Raw genomic sequence first — 17,253 nt, 5'->3', positions numbered from 1 at the left:
AACCGTGACCCTAACCCTAAACCTAAACTTAACCCGTACCCTAATCCTAACCTTAACCCGTAACCTAACCCTAACCCTAACACTAACTCTAACTCGTTCCCTAACCCTAACCCTAATCCTAAACTTAACCCGTACCCTAGTCCTAACCCTAACCCGTAACCTAACCCTAACCCTAACACTAACTCTAACTCGTTCCCTAACTCTAATCCTAATCGTATCCTAACCCTAACCCGCAACCTAACCCCATTCCGTACCCTAACCCTAACCCGTACGCTAATCCTAACCCTAACCGTAACCCGTATGCTAATTCTAAGCCTAACCCGTACCCCACCCAAACAGTACCCTAAAACTAACCCTAACCCGGCTCCTCACACATATGCTAACCCTAACCCTAACCTGTACCCTAACCCGTAGCGTAACCCTAACCGTAACCCTAACCCTAACACGTAACCTAACCATAACCCTAAACCTAAGCCCAACGCTAACCACAACCCTAATCCGTACCCTAACCTAACGCTAATACTAACCCTAAACTTCACCCTAACCCTTATCCTAACCCTACCCTAACCTGTACTCTAACCCTACCCTAACCTGTACACTATCCATAACCCTGACCCGTACCCTAAACTAACCCGCACCCTACCCCATCCCTAACCCTAACTCTAAACCTAACAAGTACCCTAACACTAAACCTAACCCATACCCTAACCCTAACCCGTACTCTAAACCTTACGATAACCCTAACCCTTACCCTAACCGTAACCCGTAACCTAACCCTATCCAGTACCGTAACGCTAACCCGTACCCTAAACCGTATCCTAACCCTAACCCTAACCCGTTACCTAACCCTAAACTTAACCCATACCCTAAACCTAACCCTAAGCCATAATCTAAACCTAACCCTAACCATAACCCTAACACTAACCCAAACTCTAACCAGTACCCTATCCCGTACCCTAACCCTAATCCTAACCCATAATCTAACCCTAATCCTAACACTAACCCTAACCTTAACCCTAACCCGTACCCTAACCATAACCCGTACCGTAACCCTAAACCAAACCCTAACCCGTATCCTAACCCTAAACCAAACCCGTACCCTTACTTTAACACTAACCCGTACCTTAAACCTAACCCTAACCCTTACCCTAACCCTAAATCATACCCTAAACCATACCCTAAAAGGTACCCTAACCCTAATCCGTACCCTAACCCTAATCCGTACCCTAACCCTAACTCTAAATCTAACTTGTATCCTAACCTTAACCCTAATCCGTACACTAAACCGTACACTAAACCTAACCCATACCCTAACCCGTACCCTACCTCTAACCCTAACCAGAAGCCGTACTCTAACCCTAACCGTAATACTAACGTTAACCCGTACCCTAACACATACCCTAATCCTAACCATAACCCGTAGCTAACCCTGACGCTAACTAACCCTAACCTTAAGCCCCTCCCGTACCCTAATCCTAAAGCAAACCGTACCCTAAACCTAAACCTAACCCTAACCCGTACACTAACCCTAAACCTAACGCTAACCTGTGCCCTAACCCTAACCGTAAACTTAACCCATACCCTAACCGTGACTCTAACACTAAACCTAACCTTAACCCTAAACCTAACCCTAAGCCTAAACCGTACCCTAACCAGTACCCTAACCCGTACCCTAACCCTAACTCATACCCTAACTCTAGACATAACCCTAACCCTATCCCTACCCTTAACCGTACCCTAAACCTAACCTATACCCTAATGCTAACCCTAACCCGTACCCTACTCGTACCCTAAACCTATTCCTAAACCATACCCTAACATAAACCGTAACCTAACCCTAAACTGTACCCTAACCGTAACCCTAACCCTAACCAGAACCCGTACCTAACCCTTCCCGTACCCTAACACTAACCCATACGCTAACCTTTTTTTTATAAATTAATATTTAATGGCGTTCAATTTACCAACATACAGAATAACACCCAGTGCTCGTCCCGTCAAGTGTCCTCCTCAGTGCCCGTCGCCCACTCACCCCCACCCCCCGCCCTCCTCCCCCTCCACCACCCCTAGTTCATTTCCCAGAGTTAGAAGTCTTTATGTTCTGTCTCCCTTTCTGATATTTCCCACACATTTCTTCTCCCTTCCCTTATATTCCCTTTCACTATTATTTATATTCCCCAAATGAGTGAGAACATACACTGTTTGTCCTTCTCCGATTGACTTACTTCACTCAGCATCATACCCTCCAGTTCCACCCACGTTGAGGCAAATGGTGGGTATTTGTCGTTTCTAATGGCTGAGGAATCTTCCAGTGTATACATAAACCACATCTTCTTTATCCATTCATCTTTCGATGGGCACCGAGGCTCCTTCCACAGTTTGGCTATTGTGGACATTGCTGCTAGAAACATCGGGGTGCAGGTGTCCTGGCGTTTCATTGCATCTGAATCTTTGGGGTAAATCCCTAACAGTGCAATTGCTGGGTCGTAGGGCAGGTCTATTTTTAACTCTTTGAGGAACCTCCACACAGTTTTCCAGAGTGGCTGCACCGGTTCACATTCCCACCAACAGCGCAAGAGGGTTCCCTTTTCTCCGCATCCTCTCCAACATTTGTTGTTTCCTGACTTGTTAATTTTCCCCATTGTCACTGGTGTGAGGTGGTATCTCATTGTGGTTTTGATTTGTATTTCCCTGATGGCAAGTGACGCAGACCATTTCCTCCTGTGCATGTTGGCCATGTCTATGTCTTCCTCTGTGAGATTTCTCTTCATGTCTTTTGCCCATTTCATGATTGGATTGTTTGTTTCTTTGGTGTTGAGTTTAATAAGTTCTTTATAGATTTTGGAAACTAGCCCTTTATCTGATATGTTATTTGCAAATATCTTCTCCCATTCTGTAGGTTGTCTTTGAGTTTTGTTGACTGTATCCTTTCCTGTGCAAAAGCTTCTTATCTTGATGAAGTCCCAATAGTTCATTTTTGCTTTTGTTTCTTTTGCTTTCGTGGATGTATCTTGCAAGAAGTTACTGTGGCCAAGTTCAAAAAGGCTGTTGCCTGTGTTCTCCTCTAGGATTTTGATGGAATCTTGTCTCTCATTTAGATCTTTCATCCATTTTGAGTTTATCTTTGTGTATGGTGTAAGAGAGTGGTCTAGTTTCATTCTTCTGCATGTGGATGTCCAATTTTCCCAGCACCATCTATTGAAGAGACTGTCTTTCTTCCAGTGGATCGTCTTTCCTCCTTTATCGTATATTAGTTTAGCATAAAGTTCAGGGTCCACTTCTGGGTTCTCTGTTCTGTTCCATTGATCTATGTGTCTGTTTTTGTGCCAGTACCACACTGTCTTGATGACCACAGCTTTGTAGTACAACCTGAAATCTGGCATTGCGATGCCCCCAGATATGGTTTTCTTTTTTAAAATTCCCCTGGCTGTTCAGGGTCTTTTCTGATTCCACACAAATCTTAAAATAATTTGTTCTAAGTCTCTGAAGAAAGTCCATGATATTTTGATAGGGATTGCATTGAACGTGTAAATTGCCCTGGGTAACATTGACATTTTCACAATATTAATTCTGCCAATCCATGAGCATGGAATATTTTTCCATCTCTTTGTGTCTTCCTCAATTTCTTTCAGAAGTGTTCTATAGTTTTTAGGGTATAGATCCTTTACCTCTTTGGTTAGGTTTATCCCTAGGTATCTTATGCTTTTGGGTGCAATTGTAAATGGGATTGACTCCTTAATTTCCCTTTCTTCAGTCTCATTGTTAGTGTATAGAAATGCCATTGATTTCTGGGCATGGATTTTGTATCCTGCCACGCTACCAAATTGCTGTATGAGTTCTAGCAATCTTGGGGTGGAGGCTTTTGGGTTTTCTATGTAGAGTATCATGTCATCGGCGAAGAGGGAGAGTTTGACTTCTTCTTTGCCAATTTGAATGCCTTTAATGTCTTTTTGTTGTCTGATTGCTGAGGCTAGGACTTCCAATACTATGTTGAATAGCAGTGGTGAGAGTGGACATCCCTGTCTTGTTCCTGATCTTAGGGGAAAGGCTCCCAGTGCTTCCCCATGGAGAATGATATTTGCTGTGGGCTTTTCGTAGATGGCTTTTACAATGTCGAGGAATGTTCCCTCTATCCCTACACTCTGAAGAGTTTTGATCAGGAATGGATGCTCTATTTTGTCAAATGCCTTCTCTGCATCTAATGAGAGGATCATATGGTTCTTGGTTTTTCTCTTGCTGATATGATGGATCACATTGATTGTTTTACGAGTGTTGAACCAGCCTTGTGTCCCGGGGATAAATCCTACTTGGTCATGGTGAATAATTTTCTTAATGTATTGTTGGATCCTATTGGCTAGTATCTTGGTGAGAATTTTTGCATCCATGTTCATCAGGGATATTGGTCTGTAATTCTCCTTTTTGGTGGGGTCTTTGTCTGGCTTTGGAATTAAGGTGATGCTGGCCTCATAGAAGGAATTTGGAAGTACTCCATCTCTTTCTATCTTTCCAAACAGCATTAGTAGAATGGTATGGTTTCTTCTTTAAACATTTGATAGAATTCCCCAGGGAAGCCATCTGGCCCTGGACTCTTGTGTCTTGGGAGGTTTTTGATGACTGCTTCAATTTCCTCCCTGGTTATTGGCCTGTTCAGGTTTTCTATTTCTTCCTGTTCCAGTTTTGGTAGTTTGTGGCTTTCCAGGAATGGGTCCATTTCTTCTAGATTGCCTAATTTATTGGCATAGAGCTGTTCATAATATGTTTTTAATCGTTTGTATTTCCTTGGTGTTGGTAGTGATCTCTCCTTTCTCATTCATGATTGTATTAATTTGAGTCTTCTCTCTCTTCTTTTTAATAAGGTTGGCTAATGGTTTATCTATCTTATTAATTCTTTCAAAGAACCAACTCCTGGTTCTATTGATCTGTTCCACAGTTCTTCTGGTCTCAATTTCGTTGAGTTCTGCTCGAATTTTAATTAACTCTCTTCTTCTGCTGGGCATCGGATCCATTTCCTGTTTTTTCTCTAGCTCCTTTATGTGTAATGTTAGCTTTTGTATTTGAGTTCTTTCCAGTTTTTGAATGGATGTTTGTATTGCGATGTATTTCCCCCTCAGGACTGCTTTTGCTGCATCCCAACGATTTTGAACAGTTGTATCTTCATTCTCATTAGTTTCCATGAATCTTTTTAATTCTTCCTTAATTTTCTGGTTGACCCTTTTATCTTTTTAGCAGGATGGTCCTTAACCTCCACGTGTTTGAGGTCCTTCCAAACTTCTTGTGATTGAGTTCTAATTTCAAGGCGTTAAGGTCTGAGAATATGCAGGGGACAATCCCAATTTTTTGGTATCATTTCAGACCCGATTTGTGACCCAGTATGTGGTCTATTCTGGAGAAAGTTCCATGTGCACTTGAGAAGAATGTGTATTCAGTTGAGTTTGGATGTAAAGTTCTGTAGATATCTGTGAAATCTATCTGGTCCAGTGTATCATTTAAAGCTCTCGTTTCTTTGGAGATGTTGTGATTAGAAGACCTATCGAGGGTAGAAAGAGCTAGATTGAAGTCACCAAGTATAAGTGTATTATTATCTAAGTATTTCTTCACTTTGGTTAATAATTCGTTTAAGTATTTGGCAACTCTCACATTCGGGGCATATATATTGAGGATTGTTAAGTCCTCTTGCTGGATAGATCCTTTAAGTATGATATAGTGTCCCTCTTCGTCTCTCACTACAGTCTTCGGGGTAAATTTTAGTTTATCTGATATAAGGATGGCTACCCCTGCTTTCTTTTGAGAACCATTTGAATGGTAAATGGTTCTCCAACCTTTTATTTTCAGGTTGTAGGTGTCCTTCTGTCTAAAATGAGTCTCTTGTAGACAGCAAATAGATGGGTCCTGCTTTTTATCCAGTCTGAAACCCTGCACCTTTTGATGGGGTCATTAAGCCCGTTCACGTTCAGAGTTACTATTGACAGATATGAGTTTAGTGTCATCATGATATCTATTTAGTCCTTGTTTTTGTGGATTGTTCCACTGAACTTCTTCTTAAAGGGGAATTTTAAGAGTCCCCCTTAAAATTTCTTGCAGAGCTGGTTTGGAGGTGACATATTCTTTCAGTTCCTGCCTGTCTTGGAAGCTCTTCATCTCTCCTTCCATTTTGAATGAGAGCCTTGCTGGATAAAGTATTCTTGGTTGCATGTTCTTCTCATTTAGGACCCTGAATATATCCTGCCAGCCCTTTCTGGCCTGCCAGGTCTCTGTGGAGAAGTCTGCTGTTACCCTAATATTCCTCCCCATGAAAGTCAGGGACTTCTTGTCTCTTGCTGCTTTAAGGACCTTCTCTTTATCTTTGGAATTTCCAGCTTCACTATTAGATGTAGAGGTGTTGAACGGTTTTTATTGATTTTAGGGGGGATCTCTCTATTTCCTGGATCTGAATGCCTGTTTCCCTTCCCAGATTGGGAAAGTTTTCAGCTAGGATTTGTTCAAATACATATTCTGGCCCTCTGGCCCTTTCGGCTCCCTCGGGATCCCAATTAAACGTAGGTTTTTCTTCCTTAGGCTGTCATTTATTTTCCCTTAATCTGTCTTCATGGTCTTTAATGTCTGTCTCTATTTTCCTCAGTTTCCCTCTTTGCCATTAACTTGTCTTCTATGTCACTCACTCGTTCTTCCACCTCGTTAACCCTCGTTGTTAGGACTTCTAGTTTGGATTGCATCTCATTCAATTGATTTTTAATTTCTGCCTGATTGGATCTAAATTGTGCAGTCATGAAGTCTCGTGGGTCCTTAATGCTTTTTTCTAGAGCCACCAGTAGCTGTATAATAGTGCTTCTGAATTGGCTTTCTGACATTGAATTGTAATCCAGATTTTGTAACTCTGTGGGAGAGAGGACTGTTTCTGATTCTTTCTTTTGAGGTGAGGTTTTCCTTCTAGTCATTTTGCTCAGTGCAGAGTGGCCAAAAACAAGTTTTATTGGGAAAAGGAGAGAAAGAGAGAGGAGGAAAGAAAAGAGAAAAAGAAGAAAAAAAGAAAAAAGAAGAAAAAGAGAAAGAAAGGTGAAAAAAAGCGGGGTGGTGGAAGCAATCAGAAATCAAAAAGAAAAGAAAAAAGAAAAAAAAAAACAAAAAAACACGGGGGAGTATCTTCTGAATCTGTAGACTTTAAGTCCCTTGACTTCCCCTGGAACTGGTCCGTCTAGCTGGTCTTCTGGGGGAGGGCCCTGTTGTGCTGATTTTCAGGTGTTAGCACTTGGGGGAGCTGCTCTGCCCCTGCCTGCTGCAGGGCTCAGCGGGGGTTGTTTACCCCGTGAGGCCCCAGGAAGAACAGCCACAGTTGCTATGGCAGCTCTGGAAGCCTGGATTCAGCCCCCGCAGGGACTACGGGGCTCTCCGTCCGCAGGGCCTGGAGGCTCCGGGGCGGGGCCGCTGACGTGCTCAGCTCGGGGCAGGAGTGTCCTTGCTGTCCTGGCCCCTCCCGGCCTCTGCCTGTCCCGGGGGAGGCCGGATCCTGGGCTGTGTCCCGGCGCCCAGTGCTCCCGGGCCTGCGCTGTTGGATTCGCGCTCCCGCCCCACAGCTCCCTCCGTGGAGCCGCCCCCGAGTCCCTCCGAGCTGCTCCGGGCCCCGCCTTGTTCGCTGCAGCCCTTAGGGAGCTCGGCGCACTCTCCTGCACGCGCAGGTGTCTGTTAATGTCCCAGGGAGCCCGAGGGCATCCCCGCCCTCGTGGGTCCTGCTCCAACTCCCTGCGAGCCCCTTTCCGCCCGGGAAGGTTGGTGCAGCTCCTGCTTCTCCGGGACGGGGCTCTCCTGTCCTGGGGACACTCGCCCCGGCCTCAGCCCAGCTCCTCGCGGGGCCCCTCCCCCTCGGAGGCCTTTTGTTTCTTTATTTCTTTTTCCCCGTCTTCCTACCTTGATAGAAGCGCGAACTCTTCTCACTGTAGCATTCCAGCTGGTCTCTCTTTAAATCTCAGGCCGAATTCGTAGATTTTCAGGATGATTTGAAGGTTATCTAGGTAATTTGGTGGGGACAGGTGATTTGGGGGCCCTACTCTTCCACCATCTTGCCCCTCCTCTTTCCATTCATCTTTCCCCGTACGCTAACCTTAACCAGTATCCTAACACTAACGCATACTGTAACCCTAAATCTAACCCTAACCCTAAGCCTAACTCTCACCCAAAACCTAACCCGTAACCTAACCCGTACGCTAACCTGTACTCTAACCCTAACCCTAACCCGTACCCTAACCCTGACCCTAACCCGTACCCTACCACCTACCTTAACCATAACCCTAACCCGTAACCTAACCCTAATCCATAACCTAACCCTAACCCGTACCCTAAACCTAAACCTAACCCTAACCCTAACCCTAACTAACCCTCAACCTAACCCTAACCCTATCCCTAACCCTAACCCTATCCCTAACCCTAAGCCTATCCCTAAAACTAATCCGTACCCTAACCTGTACCCTAACCCTAACACTAAACCTAACCCTAACCCGTACCCTCACCATCACCTAACCCTATACCGTACCGTAACCAGTACCCTAATCATAACACTAACTATACCCTAACCCATTCACTAACATCAACCCTAACCCTAACCCTACCTTAAACCAACCCCTAACCCGTACCCTCAGGATAACCCTAACTCATACCCGAACCCTAACCCTAACCCTATCCCGTACCCTAACCCTAACACTAACCCTAATCTTAAACCTAAACCGTACCGTAACCCTAATTCTAACCCATACCCTAACCCACCCCGTACCCTAAGCCTAACACTAACCCTAATGCTAACACTAACCCTAACCCGTAACCTAACCTTAACCCTAACCCATACGCTAACCCTAACCCTAAACCTAAACCTAATCCGTATCCTAACCCTAACCCGTACACTAAACCTAATCCTATCCTGTACCCGTACCCTAAACCTAACACTAAGCCGTACCCTAACCCTAATCCTAAACCTAACCTTTACCCGTTAACTAACACTAACCCTAACCCATACCCAAACCCTAACCCTAACCCTAATCCTAACTCTAACCCATACCCTACCACGAAACCTAACCCTAAACCTAATCTGTATCCTAACCCTAACCCGTACACTAAGCCTAATCCTATCCCGTACCCGTACCCTAACCCTAACTCTAACCCAGACCCTAACCCGTACCCTAACCATAACACTAATCCTAACCCTAATCCTACCCCTAACCCTAACACGTACCCTAACCCTAACCCTAACACTAACCCTAACGCTAACCCTAACCCTAACCCATACCCTAAACTATACCCTAACCCTAACCCTAATCCATGCCCTAACCTAAAGCTAACACTAAACCTAACCTTAACCCTAACCCGTTCCCTAACCCTAACCCTAACCCATGCCCTAACCCTAAACCTATCCCTAACCAATATACTACCCCTACCCCTAACCCGTACCCTCACCCTAATCCTAACCCGTACCCTAACCTCTTCCCTAACCCTAACCCTAATCAGTACCCTAACCGACGAAAATACTAACCCTAACCCTAACCCGTAACCTAACCCTAACCCGGACCCTAACACGTACGCTAACCAAAACCGTAACCCTAACCATAACCCTAAACCTATTCCGTACCCTAACCGGTACCCTAACTCTAACCCTAACCCGTACCATAACCCTAACCCTAACCCTTACCCTAACCTAAACCTAGCCCTATCTCATACCCTAAACCTAAACCGTACCCTAACCCTAAACATATCCCGTAACCTAACACGTATCGTAACCCTAACCCTAACAGGTACACTAACCCTAACGCTAACCCAAACCCTATCCGGTACCGTAAACCTAACCCTAACTCTCAACCTTACATTAACCCGTACACTAACCCTAATCCAAACCCATACCCTAACACGAAACCTAACCCTAACCCTAATCCCTTCCCTAACCCTAACACTAACACTATCCATAAACTTAACAGGTATCCTAAACCTAACCCTAACCCTTTCCCTAACCTTAACCCTAACCCTAACTCGTACCGCAAACCGTACACTAACCCTAACCATAACCCTAACACTTACCCTAACACTAACCCTAACCCAAACGCTAAGCCTAACCCTAACACGTACCCTACCTGTACCCTAACCCTAACCCTAATTGGTACCTTAACAAAACGCCAATACTAACCCTAACCTTACGCTAACCAATACCCTAACCCTAACCCGTACCCTAACCCTAACCCGTACTCTAACCCTAACCCTAACCCGTACCCTAACCCATTTCCTAACCCGTATTCTAACCCTAACACTAACGCTGCCCTGTACCTTAAACGTAACACTAACCCTAACCCTCACCTTAATCCGTACTCTAACTTAACCCTAACCCGTACCCTAACCCTAACCCTAATGCTAACCCTAAACCTAACAGTATCCTAACCCGTAACCTAAACCAAAACTTAATCCGTAACATAACCCTAACCCTAACCCTTACCCTAACCCTTAGACTAACCCTAACCCTAACCCTATCCCGTACCCTCACCATACCCTAACCTGTACCCTAACCCTAACCTAACCTTAACCCTAATCTGTACACTAACTGAATGCTAATACTAACCCTAAACTTGACCCTAACCCATACACTAAAAAAAAAACACTAAACCGTAGCCTAACCCTAAACCTAACCCTAACCCTTACACTAAATCTAACCTTAATTAGTACCCTAACCATAAACCTAACCAGAATCCTAAACCTAACCCTAACCCGTACCCTAAACCTAACCCGAACCGACACCCTAACCCTAAACCTAACCCAAACCCGTACGCTAAACCTAAACCTACCCTAACCCGTACACTAACCCTATCCCTAAACTGGACCCTAACCTGTTTGCTACCCCTAACCGTAACCCTAACCCGTACACTAACCCGTACCCTGACCCTAACCCTAACCCTAAACCGTACCCTTACCCTAACCCGTACACTAACCCAAATGCTAACCCATACCCTAACCCTACCCCGTACACTAACCCTAACCCTAACACTAACACTAACCCTAACCCTACCCTAACCGTAACCCTAATCCGTACCCTACCCAAACGCTAATACTAACCATAAACTTGACCCTAACCCGTACCCAAGAACAAACACTAACCCGTACCCTAACCCATCCCCTAACCCTAAACCTAAACCTAACACGTACCCTACCGTAACCCTAACCCTAAACCGTACCATAACCCTAACCCTAACCCTAACCCTAACCCGTAAAATAACCCTAAACCTAACCCATACCCTAACCCATATCCTAACCCTAACCTGTACCCTAACCCTAACCCTTACCCTAACCCTAAACTTAACCCTAACCTGTAACCTAACCCTAACCCTAACCCTAACCCATACCATAACCCGTACGCTAACCGTAACACTAATACTAACCCTAACCTGAACCCGTACCCTAACCCGTACCATAACCCGTACCCTAAATCTTACCCTAACTCTAACCCGGACCCTAACCCGTAGGCTAACCCTAACCCTAGGCCGTGCCCTATCGCGTCCCCTAACACTAACCCTAACACGTACCCTAATACCCTCACCCTAAACCTGTCCCTAACCCATACACTAACCCTAACCATATCCCGTACACTCACCCTAATCCTAACCCTAACCCTAAACTTAACCCGTACCCTAAACCTAACACTAACTTGTACACTAAACCTAACCCTAACAAGTACCCTAACCCTAACCCTAAACTTAACCCGTACCCTAAACCTAACACTAACCCGAACCCTAACGCCAACACTATCCTAAACCCATATGCTAACCCTAACCCTAACCTGTAACCTAACCCGTACCCTAACCCTAACCCTAACACTAAACCGTACCCTACAATACCTTAACCCTAATCCGTACCCTAACCCTAACCATAACCCTAACCCTAACCCTAATTTAACCCTTACCCTAACCCTAATCCGTACCCTAACTAAAGGCCAATACTAACCCTAAACTTAACCCTAACCTGTACCCTAACCCTTACCCTTACCCTAACACTAACACTAAACCGTACCCTAACCCGTATCCTAACCCGTTCCCTAACCCGGACCTTAACACTAACCCTAACCTGTACCCTAAACCTAACCCTAATCCTAACCCTAACCCGTACCCTAACCCTAAGCCTAACAGTAACACTACGGTAACCCTTACCCTAACACGTACCCTAACCTTAACCCTAACCCTAACACTAACCCTTACGCTAATCCGTACACTAGCCTATACCCTAACCGTAACCCTAATCCGTACCCAACCTACGCTATTACTAACCCTAAACTTAACCCTAAACCGTACACTAAACCTAACAATAAACCATACCCTAACTGTAACCCTAACCCTAATCCGTACCCTAACCGTAAACGTAAACCGTACCCTGCTCTAAACCTAACCCAAACCCGTACGCTAACCCTAACCCTAACCCGTACCGTAACCCGTCCCCTAAACCTAACCCTAACCCTAACACGTACCCTAACTGTAAACCTTACCCTAAACTGTACCCTAACTCTAACCCTAACCCTAACCCTAACCCATACACTAACCCTAAACCTAACCCATACCCTAAACCTAGCCCTACCCTAACCCTAAACCTAACCCTAACCCGTACCCTAACCCGTATCCTAACTGAAACCCATACACTAACCCTACCCCTAAACCTAACTCGTCCTCTAACCCTAACCCTAACCCATACCCTAACCCATACCCTCACCGTAACACTAATGCTAACCCTAACCCTAACCCGTACCCAAACCCGTACCCTAACCCTAACCCTAACTCGTACCCTAAACCTAACCCGGACCCTAACCCGTACGCTAACCCTAACCCTAACCCTAACACATACCCTAACCCGTACCCTAACCCTAAACCTATCCCTAACCCATACACTAACCCTAACCATATCCCGTACCCTCACCCTAATCCTAACCCGTACCCTAACCCTCACTCTAACTCGTACACTAACCCTAACAAGTACCCTAACCCTAACTCTAAACTTAACCCATAATTTAAAACTAACCCTAACCTGTGCCCTAACGCTAACACTAACCGTAACCCTAATGCTTACCCTAATCCTAAACCGTACCCTAACCCGTACCCTAACCCTAACTCGTACCCTAACCCTAACCCACACCCTAACCCGTACCCTAACCCTAACCTGTACCGTAACCCTAAAGCTAACGCTAACCCGTACCCTAACCCTAACCCATACCCTAACCCTTACCTGTACCCTAAGCCTAACACTAAACCCTACCCTAACCCGTATCCTAACCCGTTCCCTAACCCGTACCCTAAACCTAACCCTAAACTGTACCCTAAATCTACCCTAACCCTAACCCGTACCCTAACTCTAAGCCTAACAGTAACCCTAACGCTAACCGTACCCCTAACACGTACCGTAACCTTAACCCTAACCCTAACCCTAACGCTAACCCTAACACTAACCCGTACACTTCCTGTACCCTAACCCTAACCCTAACCCTAATCCGTACCCTAACCTACGCTAATACTAACCCTAACCTTAACCCTAAACAGTACACTAAACCTAACACTAAACCGTACCCTAACACTAACCCTAACCCATACCCTAACCCTAACCCTAAACCGTACCCTAACCCTAAACCTAACCCAAACCCGTATGCTAACCCTAAACCTAACCCTAACCGTACACTAACCCTAACCCTAACTCAGACCCCAACCTGTACGCTAACCCTAACCCTAACCATAACCATAACCATAACCGTAAACCGTACCCTAACACTTACCCTAACCCGTAACCCTAACCCTAACACGAACCCTAACCCGAACAATAACCCTAAACCGTACCCTAACCCTAACCCGTACCCTAACCCTAACCGGTGTGCTAACACTAAACCTAACCCTAAACCATACCCTAATCCCTACCCTAATCCGGATCCTAACCCGTACACTAACCCTAACCCTAACCGTAACCCATACCCTAACCCTAACAAGTACCCTAACCCTAACACTAAACCTAACATTAACACACACCCTAAACCTAACCCCAAATCTTTCCCTAACAGTAACCCTAACCCTAACCGTAACCCATACCCTAACACGTACCATAACCCTATCCCTAACGCTAACCCTAACCCTAACACGTACCCTAACCTGTACGCTAACCCTAACCCTTTTCCGTACACTAACAAATGCCAATACTAACCCTAACCTTAAACCTAACTGGTGCCCTAACCCTAACCCATACCCTAACCCTAACACTAACCCCTCACCCTAACCCTAACCCTAACCCGTACCCTAACCGTAACCCTAACCCGTACCCTAACCCTAACCCTAACACTAACCCTAACCCGTACCCTAACCCTAACTCGTACCCTTACCCTAAACCTAACCCTCACCCGTACCCTAACGTATACCCTAAACCTAACCCTAATCCGTAACCTAACGTAAAGCTAGTACCTACCCTGACCTTAACCATAACCGTACCCTAACCCTAACCCATCCAGGACCCTAAAGCGTACGCTAACCCTAACCATAATCCTAACCATAACCCTAACCCTAATCCGTACCCTAACCCGTACCCTGAACCTGACTCTAACCCATACCTTAACCCTAACCCGTACCCTAACCCTAAACCTAAACCGTACCCTAAACCTCGCCCTAACACATACCCTAACCCTAAACCTAATCCTAACCCTATCCCAAACCCTAAACCGTACCCTAAGCCAAACCGGTACCCTAACACGTACCATAACCCTAACCCTAAACCTAAACCATACTCCAACCCTAAGCCTAACAGTAACACTAACGCTAACCCTATCCCTAACACGTACCCTAACCCTAACCCTAACCCTAACGCTAACCCTAACCCTAACACATACCCTAACCTGTACCCTAACCCTAACCCGTACTCTAACCCTAACCCTAACCCGTACCCTAACCCGTTTCCTAACCCGTATTCTAACCCGTACCATATCCCTAACACTAACACTGCCCTGTACCTTAAACGTAACACTAACCCTAACCCTCACCTTAATCCGTACTCTAACTTAACCCTAACCCGTACCCTAACCCTAACCCTAACGCTAACCCTAAACCTAACAGTATCCTAGCCCGTAACCTAAACCAAAACTTAATCCGTAACATAACCCTAACCCTAACCCTTACCCTAACCCTTAGACTAACCATAACCCTAACCCTAACCCTAACCCTAACTCGTACCCTAACCCTAACGCTAACCCTAACCCATACCCTAACCTGTACCCTAACTCTAACCCTAACCCTAATCTGTACCCTAACCTAACGCTAATACTAACACTAATCTTAACCCTAAACCATGTCCTAACCCTAACCCTAACCTGTCCCTTCCCTAACCCTAACCCTAACACGTACCCTAACCCTAACCCTAACCCGTACACTAACCCTAACCCTAATCAGCACCCTAACCCGTACGCTAACCCTATCCCTAAACCTAACCCTAACCTGTACCCTAACCCGTACTCTAACCCCAACCCTAACCCTAACCTAACCCTAAACCTAAACCGTATCCTAACTCTCAACCTAACACTAACATGTACCCTAACCACAACCCTAACCTTAACACTAACACTAACCCTAACACGCACCCTAACCTTACCCTAACCCTAACCCTAACCCTAACCCAGACCCTTACCCATAACCTAACCCTAAGCTTAAACTTTACCCGTTTCCTAAGCCTAACCCTAACCCGAACCCGTACCGTAACCCTAAACCTAACCCTAAACCATTACCTAACCCATAACCTAACCCTAAGCTTATACTTTACCCGTTCCCTAAGCCTATCCCTAACCCGTACTCTAACCCCAAACCATACCCTAACCCGAACTCTAACCATAACCCGTAACCTAACCATAACCCATACCCTAAACCTAACCCTAACACATACCCTAACCCTAAACCTAACCATAACCCGTACCCTAACCCTAACCCGTACCCTAACCCTAACCCATACCCTATCCCTAATCCTAACCCGTACCCTAACCCTAAACCTAACCCTAACCCGTAACCTTAAACGGACCCTAAACCGTACCTTCCCCTAACCCTAACCCTAACCCTAAACCTAACCCGTACCATAACCCTAACCCTAACCCTGACAAGAACCCTCACTCTAACCCTAAACCTAACCCGTACCCTAACCCTAAACCTAACCCTATAACTAACCGTAACTCCTACGCTAACTCTAACCCGTAACCTAACCAGTAGCATAACCCTATCGCTAACCCTAAACCTAACCAGTACCCTAAACCGTACCCTAACCCTAACCCGTACCCTAAGCCTAACCCTAACACTAACCCTAATCTTAATCCTAACCCGTACCCTAACCCTAACCCTAACCCATACCCTAACCCTAACCCTTACCCGTACTCTAACACCAACCCATTCCCTAACCCTAACCCTAACCCCTACCCTAACCCTACCCGTACCAGAACCCTAACACTAACCCGTACCCTATCCCCAAACCTAACAGTAACTCGTACCCTAAACCTAACCCTAACCCAGACCATAACCCGTACCGTAACTCTAACCCTAACCCTAAACCTATAACTAACCCTAACCCTTACCCTAACCCAAACCCGTAACCTAACCCATACCCTCGCCCTAACCCTAACACTAACCCGTACCCTAAAACTAACCCTAACCCTAACCGGTTCCCTAACCCTAAACTTTACCCGTTCCCTCAGCCTAACACTAACCCGTATCCTAGCCCTAAACCTAACCCTAACGCTAACCCTAATCCTAAACCATAACCTAAACAGTACCCTAACCCTAATGGTAACCCGTACCCTAACCATAACCCTAACACTAACCCTAACTCTAATCCTAACCTTAACCAGTCCCCTAACCCTAATCCTAACCCGTACCCTAACCTTAAACCTAACTCATACCCTAACCCTACCCCTAACCTTAACCCGTACCCTAACCCTAAACCGTACCCTAACCCGTACCCTAACCCTACCCTAACCCATACCCAAACCCTAACCCTAATCCGAACCCTAACCCTAAACCTAACCCTAACCTAACTCTAACCCTAAACCGTACCCTAAACTAAACCTAACCCTAACATATACCCAAACTCCAGCCCTAACCTTAACGCTAACACTAACACTAAAAAGCACCCTAAACTTACCCTAATCCTAAACATAACTCTAACCCATACCCTAACCCATAACCTAACGCTAACGATAACCCTAAGCTTAAGCTTTACCCTTTCTCTAAGCCTAACCCTAACCCG

The sequence above is a fragment of the Nyctereutes procyonoides genome, unplaced genomic scaffold (genome assembly GCF_905146905.1).
Source record: "Nyctereutes procyonoides isolate TBG_1078 unplaced genomic scaffold, NYPRO_anot_genome, whole genome shotgun sequence".
Lineage (NCBI taxonomy): Eukaryota > Metazoa > Chordata > Mammalia > Carnivora > Canidae > Nyctereutes > Nyctereutes procyonoides.
Note: the sequence above shows the minus strand (reverse complement) of the source record.